Source organism: Trichechus manatus, unplaced genomic scaffold (genome assembly GCF_000243295.1).
Source record: "Trichechus manatus latirostris isolate Lorelei unplaced genomic scaffold, TriManLat1.0 scaffold00049, whole genome shotgun sequence".
In the NCBI taxonomy this organism is placed as follows: Eukaryota; Metazoa; Chordata; class Mammalia; order Sirenia; family Trichechidae; genus Trichechus; species Trichechus manatus.
In genome coordinates, this window is record NW_004443985.1 from 12,376,081 (window position 1) to 12,389,777 (window position 13,697).

The 13,697-nt window shown below is 41.5% G+C and overlaps 1 protein-coding gene across 1 annotated transcript in view; it reads left to right on the plus strand.

Moving 5' to 3' along the window:
- The window catches only part of NEK10 (NIMA related kinase 10), a 214,370-nt gene that overhangs the window by 134,056 nt on the left and 66,617 nt on the right, over positions 1–13,697 (plus strand).

Sequence of the window (13,697 nt, forward strand, 5' to 3'; positions counted from 1 at the left end):
ATTTCCCATTTAATATAAAAGAGTCGTTTTATATTAGATTCATGTAGCCGATGCAGGGTTAGTTTAAAATCTAACAACAGAAATCCTCTTATCTTTAGCAAAACGCCTTAAGAAGAGACCATTTTATTTGTTTATTTTTACTTCTCAGCTTTTTTTTTAAACTCTTTATTATGGAAAACTTCAAAAAGTTATAGAAGTAAAGAGAGTGTTATAATGATCTTTCATGTATATACCCATCCCCCAGCCTCAACAATTGGCAACCGGAGGCCAATCTTATATCATCTCAACCTCCACCCACTTCTCCTTCCCTGCCACCCCCAGATTATTTTGAAGCAAATCCCAGATATCATATAATGTCACCCACTGAGTTGTAGTAGCAAGTGTCAGAACCTGTCTAGATTTCCTTAGGGATAAGAACCAGGATCAGCCCCGAGCGGACTCCTATGAGGTGAAAGTCAGACACACCTCCACCCTCCAACTTCTTTACCATTTCTGACACCAGCTGTCCCGCCCTCACGGCACTGTCTACTTCTCTGCTGGGTTTGATAATCCATTGCAATGGCCATACTGAACTCACAGACCATACTTACAGTTAAGTGGTTTGTTAAGGAAGTAACGGGGTTCAATTTGGGATAGGATCAGGAAGCATGCAGGCAAAGTCTGGAAGGCTCCCCCTAAGTGGAGAACACACCCCTCCCTTCTTCAGTGCAGGACAGCTGTCCTAGCTCCTCTCAGCCATGCAAGCAAGCAGGCCCTTCTGTCTGCCACGCAGGCCTCCTCTCGGCCCCCTCTGGACAGGCCTTCTCTTGGCTGTACACACCCCCCTCAGCCGCGAGACTGCCTTTCAGCCCCTTCAGGACATGACTCCGCTTGGCCGTGCATACGCCTCTCAGCTGTTCAGGCCTTTTCTCAGTCCCCTCAGGGCAGGCCTCCTTTCGGCCATGCACGCCCCCCTCCGCTGTGCAGACCTCTGTGCCCTCCCCTTCCGGCTGTCAGCCCCTCCACTGCTAACGGACCACTCATAGCCAGCGGCGACTTTGTTTAGCCCTCGTAGCTGCATTTCTAGCAGCGGGTTTCTGCCATCACCACTGACGCTGCCACAGGGTCCCTTCTGGGCTCATTGCCGCCGATTCAGCTGCAAGGCCCTTTCCAGGCCTTTTGCTGCAAACTCTGCCACAGAGCCCCTTCCAAGCCTGTCATCACTGGCTCTGCCACAGGGCCTCTTCCAGGCCTCTCACTGTCTTCAGGGTTACAGCCCTTGACCTGTGTTATAGCTTTCTTAGGAGCTTCCTTGTCTCCTCTCTCGCTGCTTCTCTCTTTTCACTTCTTTTGCCTTTTCCCCTTTCTTCTTTTTGAAACCTCTGTGGGGTTGACTGCATATGTAAGCAAACTCCTGGTCAATTTCAAGGCATGGCCCTCCCAGCAGGTCCAGGAACTGACCAATCCCCTTGGTGGACCATAGTCACTTCATTTGCATAGTCTGTAGTATATTAACCAATCCCTGCAAGGTGTGTAAAATAGACCAATCACAGGGCAGGCTGCAGCCCAGGGCCAGACGACAAGTATCAAACCACCAAATTGTTTACAGCTTACCCAGGAAATGTCAATCAACCCAGACAAAAGTAACAAACCCTCTGGGATAGAAAACTAGGGCAAAGGTAACTCCTCAGGGCTTAGGGGAAAAATCTTGCAAGCTGTTTTTCCAAAGAACCAAGGCAAAAGGAAACATAAAAGAACTGATTTCACCACACCCATAAATAGTTCACTGTATATTTGCAGGACGATTTAAATGTAGAAAACTAGCTCACCAGCTAGACCAGGGAAGACGAAGAGCTCTGAAGTCAAGAGAGAGGATCTTGAGGTTGTAGGGGTTGTGTCTCTGGATGGTACAAACAATTAAGCATTTGGCTGCTAACCAAAAGGTTAGTGGTTTGAGTCCACCGGAGGTACCTCGGCCTAAAATATCAGCCATTAGAAACCCTGTGGACACAGTTCTACTCTGACACACTTGGGATCACCCTGAGTTGGACTCTGTGGCAACTGGTTTGGTTTTTTGGTTTAGAAGGTGTGTTAGAAAGAGTTCGATTGCAAACAGATTTAAGTGAGAGGAGGAGGAGGGAGAGAAACACGGTGAGAGACTGGGGGACCTGAGGAGGAGAAACAGAAATTCTCTGGGATGGAAATGGTCTAGGGAGTTTTGAGAAGCTGGATGTTGAATAGTCAATGTCATAACATGTTATATTCTGTGAGGTAACCCATCCTCTACTGTTACTCCTGCATCAACAGTGAGAGTCCATTACCCACAACTGCCTTGTGTGAATTATGCTTTTGAACATCAAGGAAAATGGGTCTATGAACCCTGTGTCAGTTTAGAAGGGAAAGGAGAAGGGGCTGGCCCCAGGAAGTAAGGTGCAAGTGAAGTTCAGCAAAAGGTGACTAGAACTGCTGCAGAGTTCCTAAAATTACCCTTGGAGATACTGGTAAGGCACTGTGGTTTTTAGCACACGTGCCCCTGGGAGTTGAAACGTTTATATGTAAATATTAAAGTAAAAGGTGACTCATAAGCTGGGGCCTCAGAGGCAACTCCTATCTAAATAACATTTCTATTTAGTTCTTTGGAATTTAGTTCCATGAAGTTGCTTGCTTGATCTTGTTGTCTCCAGAAAGTATAATGATTTTTAAGGAAGATCCTTCACTTTTTCAAATTGGTAGTACCAAAACAGATTTGTGAGACTTAGTTACAGCCTACTTGAATTATGTTACCTGGATCAAAAATATCTATTTTCCTCATGTAGAGAAAAAACACATTGAACCATGAATAAACTGGCATTGTGAGAATTCATTCAGTCATTCAGCCCAACAGTGCAGACGTTTGCTAAGCCATGTCTTGGTGACCGAAGAGGCCTGTTTTCTTCCCAGGAGACTCTGTTTCCTTCACTCTGCCTCATACTAATGGTAAACCCAATCTTTGAAACTATAGAATTAGTGAGTTAGGAATAGTTTCCACTTTATAAAATGATTTTCAATGGAAGTTTTTGAACAGTAAACTCTTCTAATGCAATTGCTTTTAATTCAGTGTGGAAAACCTTGATCTGCATACCTGATCATCATAGTGTTGGAGAAATTATACGTGTTGTTTTTCATACTTTTGTTAGAAAAACTGGAATATGAATCCAGGTACCACTATACATTATTTGTGTGAGTTTTATGAGATTACTTAATCTCTCCACATTACATGTTCTCATCTGTAAAATAGAGGGAAATACCTGTCCCAGCAGGTACTGGGATTAAATAAACTAATGTGTTTAGAAATACTGTGCCAATTAGAAAGTGGCAGAGAATTATAAGCTAGCATCAGTTATATAAAAAGAGCAGTGCATATGCTGGAGGAGTAGCTTGTTCATGGAGTTTGTTAATCAAGAGCTCGGCTGCTAACCAAAAGGTTGGCAGTTCGAATCTACCAGTCAGTCCTTGGAAACCTTATGGGCAGTTAGTTCTACTCTGTCGTAGAGGGTCGCCATGAGTCAGAATCGACGCGATGGCAATGTGTTTTTTTAGTACTAACTGGTCCAAGTGGTTATAGTGGCATTAAATCCATGTATGTCATCTGTGCAGTGACTCATAGGGATCCTAACTAATATTTATTGAGTACCTCTACTAGCCAGCCGCAGGACCCTCAGGGAGCATACAGTCTCCTAGGAACCATGGAGAAGTGGTTTATTTCAAAGCAACGCTTAATTGCTATTTCAAAGAGTCATAAAATTCCTTCTCACATATTTTATAGATACTGATAATTTTCCATTTCAAGATTAATCAAGTGTTAAGTAAAAGGAAAACAATGCAGCTTTAATAAAGAACTGAGAAGGATATGTTACATTTTGTAAAAAATAGCATGAGGTTAATTGGCATCATCCATACTGGGGACCAATTATTTATTAATTTTATTTTAAACTTACACCCATACCATTGCTGGCAGAAAAATTATCTGTGTAAAATTGTATGTCTTTTTTTCTGAAGCAGTATTATGATTGTTTCATTTCTCATATAGTAGCATGCGTTCCTACAGCGGTTAATATCAATAATGCAATTATACAATCCCGTGATCAATAGCAGTCAAAGGAAAGAGAAATTAGTCAGTTTGGTAGAACTTTATGAATTCGCAACACCAATAAGGAGATCCATTACGAATTACAGAAACATTGCAAATTACCAGGTAAGCAAACAACTGATAAGAAACATTAAAAGCTCCTATCTCATGAGGTCATATGCCATTTACCTTCACATTTTAGCTTATTCTTAATGATGGCAATTTTCAGAACAGACTGGTAAGAGACAAGTACTAATACAGATTTCAAAAGGACAGAGAAGTCTTTAGTGATAAAGTTTATTCCTATGTACTGTGGTTACCTTCTGTGAAAGTCAGCGAGACTTTGACTTCATTTTTCCCTTGAAATGTTCCAGTTGGAGGACGTTAAGCTTTCTAATTATTACAACTCAAAATAAGCTATCTTAGAAGAGCCTAGAGTTGACAGTGATGAGAATCAAGCAGAGAGAAAATGAAGTACAGTTTCTACATAAATGTGTGATAAGAAACAGGGTATTGTGATACAGAAAGCATATGGCATCGTGGTCAAAGTCATGATCAGCGTTTCGGCACTGTACACAAGTTGAGCGTACAAAACCACTGTTATAAGAATGATATTACAGGATTACATAATAATTATGGTATTCTAACCTGCAGAGGGAAACTGTTTACAGACATTTCTAAAGTGTGCATCGCTTGGGTTTTCACCGCCAAATACAAGGATGAGCATTGAAAAGACCCCAGTCTGTAAAAACCGGGAAAATCAATGGACTACTTCAGTTTCACTCAGTTTACTGGAATTTTCTGGATCTAGCTTTCAGCTACTGTTTACATTGGTGAGCAAAGCACATTTCTATACGTACAAATGGAGCGGAGTTGAACGTTCCAGTGAGACTGAAGAGAAACCATGAGAGAAGCATGTTCTCTCAGTGGGAGATTTTCCGATGATATTTGATAGGAACGTTACCTTCACCCCTCCTGTTTTAAAGCTGAAGGATGATGTCTCTTTCCTAGTTTAGTAAGTTGGTTCAGTCTGGAGAACTGCTTTCAATCCATAAGCCTTATCAGGAAGCAACACAAAGAGAGAAAAATTGAAAATGCCTGTGGTCTATAATTAATAATGAAAGAACAGAGATTTTTTAAATATCTTCTGCACATGTAAGGCATTGTGCTCGATATTGTGAAGGTTATAAAAAATGATAAACAATGGTCCCAGCTGTGAAGTAACTTGTAGTCTACTTGGGAAGCTAAGATAGATATGCAGGAGGAAATTTCCACTGAATCCAGACAGTTTGGATAAATACCAAATGAGATATGTGGGTGATGGATCAACGAGGCTTCAGAGCAAACAGGGTACCATCAGGCCTTGGAAGTTAGATAAGGAAGTCACTCCTGAATGGAAGAGAAGAACAAAGAGCAGAAACTCCAAATGTACCAGCTTACCTGAAGCAATTGTGTCCTAGAAAGGTATAATCTCAGGACTAAGAACCAAATTTAGAAATGATATTGTTTTATGCTTTAATTGGCAAGGAAAGAGAAACCAAGAGAAGTTAAGAGAGTTGCCTAAGGTCACCCAGCTAGTTAGTTACTGTTACGGATTGAATTGTGTCCCCCCAAAATATGTGTCAGCTTAGCTAGGCCGTGATTCCCAGTGTTGTGTGATTGTCTACCATTTTGTCATCTGATGTGATTTTCCTAAGTGTTGTAAATTCTACCTCTGTGATGTCAATGAGGCAGGATTAGAGGCAGTTATGTTAATAAGGGAGGACTCAATCTATAAGACTAGGTTGTGTTTTAAGTCAATCTCTTTTGAGACATAAAAGAGAGAAGTGAGCGTAGAGGTGTGGGGACTTCATAACACCAAGAAAGCAGTGCCAGGAGCAGAGCGTGTCCTTTGGACTGGGGGTCCCTGCACTGAGAAGCTGCTAGTCCAGGGGAAGATTGACAATAAGGACCTTCCTCCAGAGCTGACAGAGAGAGAAAGCCTTCCTTGAGAGGTGGCGCCCTGAATTTGGACTTCTCGCCTACTAGACTGTGAGAGAATAAACTTCAGTTTGTTGAAGCCATCCACTTGTGGTATTTCTGTTATAGCAGCACTAGATGACTAAGACAGTGACAGACTCAGGGCTGAAACTTGGGTTTCCTGACCTAATGCATGTTTTTATATGTATAATTTGAGAAGTCTGGGATATTTAGGGTGTTTGGATTCAATCGTATGGGTAGTGTGGGCTAAAACCTTAAATTTCTCCAACATACCTAATAACTGAAATGCTTAATCTAAACGCTAATTCTTCCTCATTGTTCATATCTCCTTGAATTTCTTTTTCTTCTATGGTTTCCACTGCACTCCTTTCTCCTGGTTTCCATCTTTCCTCTATGAATGCTCTTGCTCATTTTCTCTTCCATCCCTGGCCTCTTAGATTTGTATGTTCTTCTTTTCTTGCTCTCCCCTTTGAGTGAGCTATATCCAGCCGTATGGTTTGTCATTTCTTATGAATTAGGATCAAAATTAGATGTGCAAAAATGTTAATTTTATTCACTATAGTCATGTATCATTTTTTTGAACCCCTGTCCCTGCTGAAGGCAGAAAATTGTGGATCTGGCCAATATAAGTTGTATCATTTTCTTTTGGTCTACAAATTTACCTCAAGTATCAAGGATTATCATCTCTTTCTCCTCCTCCCAAGAAGGCAGCTGGGAGAGGAGCAGGAGCTCTACATGCTGCCTTCTTCTGTTGGCCTCTGCTGACCTTTGATGAGGTGAACCCAGCTGTTTTGGTTTTGGAGCATCAGACTCTGTCCTTGTCAAGTGTTTGTGGCACCTGAAACTCATGGCCTCTTTCCTTATCACAGTTTAAGCACAGTGAATGGCCTATGATGCTTCAACTCCCACCTTGGGGTCACTGTGCCAGCTTGTTTTCTGAGGCCTGATTATAACTTCCTTGGCATCCCTGCTCTGGGGTCCCCAGTACAATGACTGCCTGGTGACCTTGTCAGCCAGACCACAGCAATCTTCTGCATTCCCAATGGGGCACTGGGATATTTGGATTCCCATCCATGCCACACAGTCCATGGGGAACTAACTGGGAGTGGGGAACACTATCTTAGCGCTACCATCTCAGGAACCTTCTTTATCCTTTTCTGTTCTTCTCCTTAGTTATTCAGTTATTTAAACCAAAAAACCCAGACTCATTGCCGTCACGTTGATTCCAACTCATAGCAACCCTATAGGTCAGAATAGAACTGCCTCAAAGGGTTTACAAGGAGGGGCTGGTAGATTTGAACTGCTGACCTTTTGGTTAGCAGCCAAACTCTTAACCACTGTGCTACCAGGGCTCCATTCAATTATTTAGTCAGCAATATTAACTGAGCACCTGTTTGGAGTCAGGCATGGTTCTAGGTGATAGGGATACCTCAGTGAACAAAACAGATAAGGCCTCTGCCCTCACGTTCCTTGCATTAAATGCCCACATCAACTCGTATCATTCACATAGTGTATAGCATTAGATTTTCCCTTCAAACCCTCTGTATGTTTCTTCTACCAACCCCTTAACTCCTCTCCCAAGGTTCAACTCTGCTTGGATTAGGTGTGAGGAAGAAAAGCAAGGCACTTATGCTTGTCCTCTCATCTTCTCTTTATCCTTCACTCAGGCTCCTCTTGAGCTACAGAAAGAAGGGTTTTCCAGGTGCCCGTAAACTTCCTTTCTATCACTTCCTTCTCTTTTCCCAGGTGTTCTTCACCCGTACCTTCTCTTGGATCTTTAAGCTGTAGCCTCATGGCTTGGTCTCAATAGTAGAAGGACTCTGGGAGAGCGGAGGGAGTACACAGACATTTCTAAGTAGGCAAAACACATTGGGATGTGTTTCACATGATTTCCAAACTCCTTTACTGAAGACCTCCAAAGCTACCTGTCTGCTCTGAACCTCTTCTGTGCACCAGACCTAAATTTTGAATTGGACATTCTAACAGATGCCTCATAATCAAACAATTTTCACAGTAAATGGAGTCTCTTCCCTTAACCCAGTCATATTCTTTCCCCTCATCACCTTATTTGGAACCTTAACATCTTCAATTCACTCTCCCTCAAAGCCAACTTGCATTCGGTCATTGCAATATCTAACTTTTTTGCTTCTAGTTTCTTCTCCACTCTTACCAGAGATTCAGTGTATCATTTCCCCATGTACTAGCAGTGATCATTAGGAAATGTGGAGGTGAAGGTGTCATTTTTGTTTATCAAAGTGATTTTGCATGTTGCTAGTATTTAAGGGACAACAAGCAAGGATACTAAGCATTATGCATGTGCAGAGCAATCCTGCGCAAAATGTGTAAAGCAGAACCAGTAGGAAATACATATTAAGAGATTTATTGTTGCAAGGAGTTGGCTTACATGATGCTGAGGACTGGTCGAGCAAATCCAAAATCCATAGGGCAGGCAATCAGGAAGGGCAGCCTGTAACTCTCAGGCAAAGGTTGAAGCTGCAGTCCACAGAAGGAATTTCTTCTTCATCTCAGAGAATCTTTAGCTCTGCCTTTAAGACTTTTCAACTAAGGCCCACCTAGTTTATCTAGGATAATCTCCCTCCATATGACTACCAAAATTATCTTTCAAAAAATGTTCATATGGTGAGTCCTAGAAATTTGCTCTAAGCTTTTGGTTAAAAAAAAAAAAAAAAGATTTCTGTAATGATCAGATGTCAAACGGTCAAAATATGGTGTCACATAGGTGTTTGTAAAAATCACGTGGAGGCAGGCATCTGACCTCCTCTAACATCACAAGGAGGAGGAGAATCAAGATCAACAGCCCAAGGCTGATTCCTGTGAGGCAGAGATCAGAGATACCTCCTCTCTACCATCTTTACCAATTCTAACACCAACTGTCCCTCCCACAGCACTCCCTTCTTCTCTGCTGAGTTTGATAATTCATTGCAGTGGCCGCATAGAACTCACAGACAATACTCACTATTATGGGATTTATTAGGAAAGTAGTAGGTTACAGTTCAGGTTCGGTACACTCAGGATACAGTTTTTCCATCAGAACAGCCTGTTTTCAGTGTGCCCACAGGCATGCCTTTCTCTAGCCCCTCGGCCTCTGCCCTGCTCAGACAAGGGTTACAAAGCTCTTTTAGCTCTGCCGATAAGTGCCCTGAGGCACCCTACTCCGCCAGTAAGCCTTGGCCTGAACACACTCAGCTCTAGCACTGTGGGTCCACAAACATAGCTCCACCAAGTGCCAGGAGACAGCCTATTCCTCCAGCAACCCTCCTGCTCAAAGGCACTCTGCTTTCTCACTCTGTGGGCCAGGAAGCCCACCACACTGTCTCCTGCTCGTCTCTCCTGCCAGTCTCTCCTACTGCTGTTTCTCTGCTACCGCTTCTTGCTGTCTTCAGTGTTACAGCTTACTCTCTCTCGGTCTGCTGGTTCCAGGAGCTTCTCAGTACAGGAATCCAGTGTCCAAAGGACACACTCCATTCCTGGATGGTGGTGAGGTCTTCTTTTCCTGCCTCTGGGATGGCTCATTTTAAACCTTGCGTATGGCAAAACTGGCCAATTCCCTTGGTGGGCCACAATTACCTTATTTGTATAAAACCAAAACCAAATCCGTTGCCATCGAGTCGATTCTGACTCACAGCGACCTTATAGGACAGAGTAGAACTATCCCATAGGGTTTCCGAGGAGCAGCTGGTGGATTTGAGCTCTTAACCACTGTGCCACCAGGGCTCCCTTATTTGTATAGTCCCACCTAATCACTTGGGTGGGAGTTACAAGAGCAAGGCAAGAAAGTCCACATAAAAGCAATCCATCACACTGCAGTGTTACCTTAAATTTCATCTAGACTTCGCATGAAAAGGCAGTTAGTAGAGCACATATCACCAAAGAATATTTTGTAAATTTAAAAATCCATCATAGTTTCCCTTTTTTTACTATGAATTTCTTATTGTAGTTTTATGCATTCTTCACAAGCTTTATTGACAGACGTTTGATATCTTTGTCAAGGTCTCAGTTATCTTTAAAGTTGAACACTTAAGAATTGAACAGACTTGAGCAGCCTGTATCCATTTTCTTAGTGCAAATTTTTTAAAATGTGCTATTTATTTATCTGAGTTTTTTTTTTTTTAATTATACCATATGTCATTTACAATTGCTGAGCACACCACTAAAGGCCTGTGTCTGCAATTCTCTGCTAAGAGATTAAATCAAGCCATGTAGAAAATGATGTGTTTTCAAAGGACAGTATTTTTTGTGAACACCTTTACTTTTATTGTCTGGTTAATTGTTGACTGAATTTCCCCCCAGGCTGTGAAAAGGCAACAAGTAATGATGCAGTGAAAGAGTATCAGGAAAAATTATGACTTGCTTTGAAAGTGTTCCTTGTTTGTTATGTTTTAAGAAAACAAATCAGTGCTTTGTAGGCTCCACAAAATTCTGATATCCACCCTACAGTCTCCCATTTTTATTGAGATATAACTTATGTAAAATAAAATCTACATCTCTTAAGTGTTCGATTCAATGGCTGTTGACACATGTGTAACCCTCACCCAAAGCGAGATTCAGAACATTTACATTGCCTCAAAAAGTTCCCTTACACCCCTTTTTAGAGACTTCCTTGCTCAGAGGCAACCACTGTAGTGATTTCTGTCACCATAGATTTTATTTTTTCACCTATTCTTGGCAACAGAATGTGCAAAAGTATGTACTCTTTTAGCATCTGCCTTCTTACACAAAACATGATGTCTATGAGATTCATCCATATGGTTGTCTAGCAGTAATTCATTTGTTTTTATTGCTAGATAGTTGATAGACATTTAGGTTGTTTCCAGTTTCTGGCTTTTACAAATAAAATGGTTGTAAACCTTTTGTATAAGTCTTTTTGTGGATATATATTTTCATTTCTTTCAGATAAATACTTAGGAATAGAATTACAGGGTCATAAGGTGGCTGTATGTTTAACTTTAAAAGAAATTGCCAAACAGTTCTCCAAATCTGTACCATTTAACACCCCTAGAACAACGTGTGAGAGTTCCAGTTGCTCCACATCCTTGTCAACATTTGCTATTGTCAGTCTTTGATTTTTAACCTTTGTAGTGACTGTAAAATTGTATCATACTGTGGTTTTAATTTGCATTTTTCTGTTGACCAGTGATGTTGAGCATCTTTACATGTGCTTATTGGTTATTTTATTATTATTTTTTTTTTTTGTGAAATGTCTGTTCAAATCTTTTGCCCATTATTTTGTTGGATTATTTGTCTGTTTTTGTTGATTTGTAGTTTTTTTATATATCCCAGATATGAATCTTTTGTCAAATATATGTATTACAAATATTTTCCCAGTCTATTCCTTGCCTATTTACTTTATTAATGGTATTTTTCTTAATAAGCAGGAATTTTTAATTTTGATATTTATAGTTATTGCCTTTTTGTATATTGTTAAAGAAATTGTTGCCTACCGCAAGGTTGCAAAAAATGGTCTTATTTATTTGTATTTTTTGTTACTGCTTTGTGGTTATAGCTGTTATGTTTGGTCTCTGATCTATTTTTATTTAATTTTGTGTATAGAATAATAAATAGATTGAATTTTCTATTTTTTCCATATAAATATCCAGTTTTTATGGCACCGTTTTTTTAAAACACCTATTCTTTTGCCATTGATTTTACTAGACATCTTTGTTGAAAATCATTAGACAATGTGTGTGTGGGTCTATTTCTGAACTCTATTCTGTTTCATTGATCTATATTTCTATTTTTAGACCAATACACACTTTCTGGTTATTGTAGCTTTATAATATGTCTTGAAATTTCTGTAACAGAAATACAAGTGGATGGCTTTAATAGATAGAAGTTTATTCTCTCATGGTCCAGTAGGCTAGAAGTCCAAATTTAGGGCACCAGCTTCAGGGGAAGGCTTTCTCTCTCTGTCAGCTCTGGAGGAAGGTCCTTGTGATACATCAGTCTTCCCTTTGTCTGGGAGCATCTCAGCACAGGAACCTCAGGTCTGAAGGACGTGCTCTGCTCCCGGCACTGCTTTCTTGGTGGTGTGAGGCCCCCATGTCTCTCTGCTCACTTCTCTCTTTTATATCTCAAAAGAGATTGGCTTAAGACACTATCTAATCTTGTAGATCTCATCAATATAACTGCCACTAATCCATCTTATTACATCATAGTGATAGAATATACAACACATAGGGAGATCACATCAGATGATAAAAGGTAGACAATCATACAATACTGGGAACCATGACCTAGCCAAGTTGACAGATATTTTGAGGGGGCACAATTCAATCCATGACATTCCACCCTTTGGCCCCCCCAAATTCATGTCTTTGCCACATGTGAAACATATTCATACCATCATATCATAGCAAAAGTTTTAAATCATCTCCAAGTCCAAAATCAAAAAAATTCTTCTTAGAGTTCCAGCAAAATGGCGCTCTAGACAGAAGCACCATGCCGTCCCTCCACAGCAAAGATCCGAAAAACTAAGCTGAACAGAGAATACAACAATCCTGAAACCCTAAAACATGACATGAAGGGATAAAGAACTCAGCCCAGCACCAAATGGAGTGAGAAAACTGACAGAGAACGGAGAGCGAGGAGAGATTCTTGCAGAGGTCCCCTACCAGCTAATGTAGAGTGGATCCACCATCTTGGACTCCTATCAGAGACCGGCAAACGGGGGTACGAGAAAGCAGCCCCACGGAGTGTCCGGCGGGAGACAAAACAACCGCTAATTTGCGATATACGCTTTCCCACCCCCCATACTTCTTCACCCCCACTCGGCCTCCTCTGCTTCCTGCGGCCACAGTCTCTTGACTGGGAAACACCGGCTGCTTGGATTCCACAGGCCCTTACGGGCTGGCTCTGTGAGTGCCATTTGTTGGCTGCTGGTGTTGCTTTTTTCCGCTTCTTTTGATTTCTTCCTTACCTCTCACCACCTCTCCCTCCTTTTGCTCAAAAACCTGGCTCTGTGCGCCATCTTTGCTTCTTCCTAAGGGGCTGCAGAGCTCTGGTAATTTGTGATATATGCTTCCCCACTCCCTACCCTTCTTCACCAACACTCGCCCCCTCTGCTTCCTGCAGACGCAGTCTCTTGTCCGAGAAACTCTGGCTGCTTGGATTCCACCAGCCCGCACTAGCTGGCTCTCTGAGTGCCATTTGTTGGCTGCTAGTTTTGCTTTTTTTTCTGCTTCTTTTGATTTCTTCCTTATCTCTCACCACCTCCCCCTCCTTTCTCTCAAATACCTGGCTCCATGCACCATCTTTGCTTCTTCCTGAGGGTCTGTGGAGCTCTGTTCAAGTGTGGAACTGCTTCCCGGTCTGGGCTGCTGCGCTGGTGGAATCCAGGGGCGTTTGTTCTTTTTTTTTTGTTTTGAATTGTTTGTTTGTTTTCCTTTCCTTTCCTTGAGATGGGAGCCCTTTATGGCCAGGTGGTGCTGTGTGGCAAGGAGACATCCCCCTCGGCTTGCACAGACTTGCAGAGGGATCCATGAGGGCATTTCTTTTTCCATTGGTTTCTTTTTTTTTCTGTTTTTTGGGGGGACTTTCTTGTTCTTTTTTTTTTTTTTTTAATTTGTTTTGTTTTCTTTTCCCTCTTTTTCCCTTTTTGTCTTTCTTCATT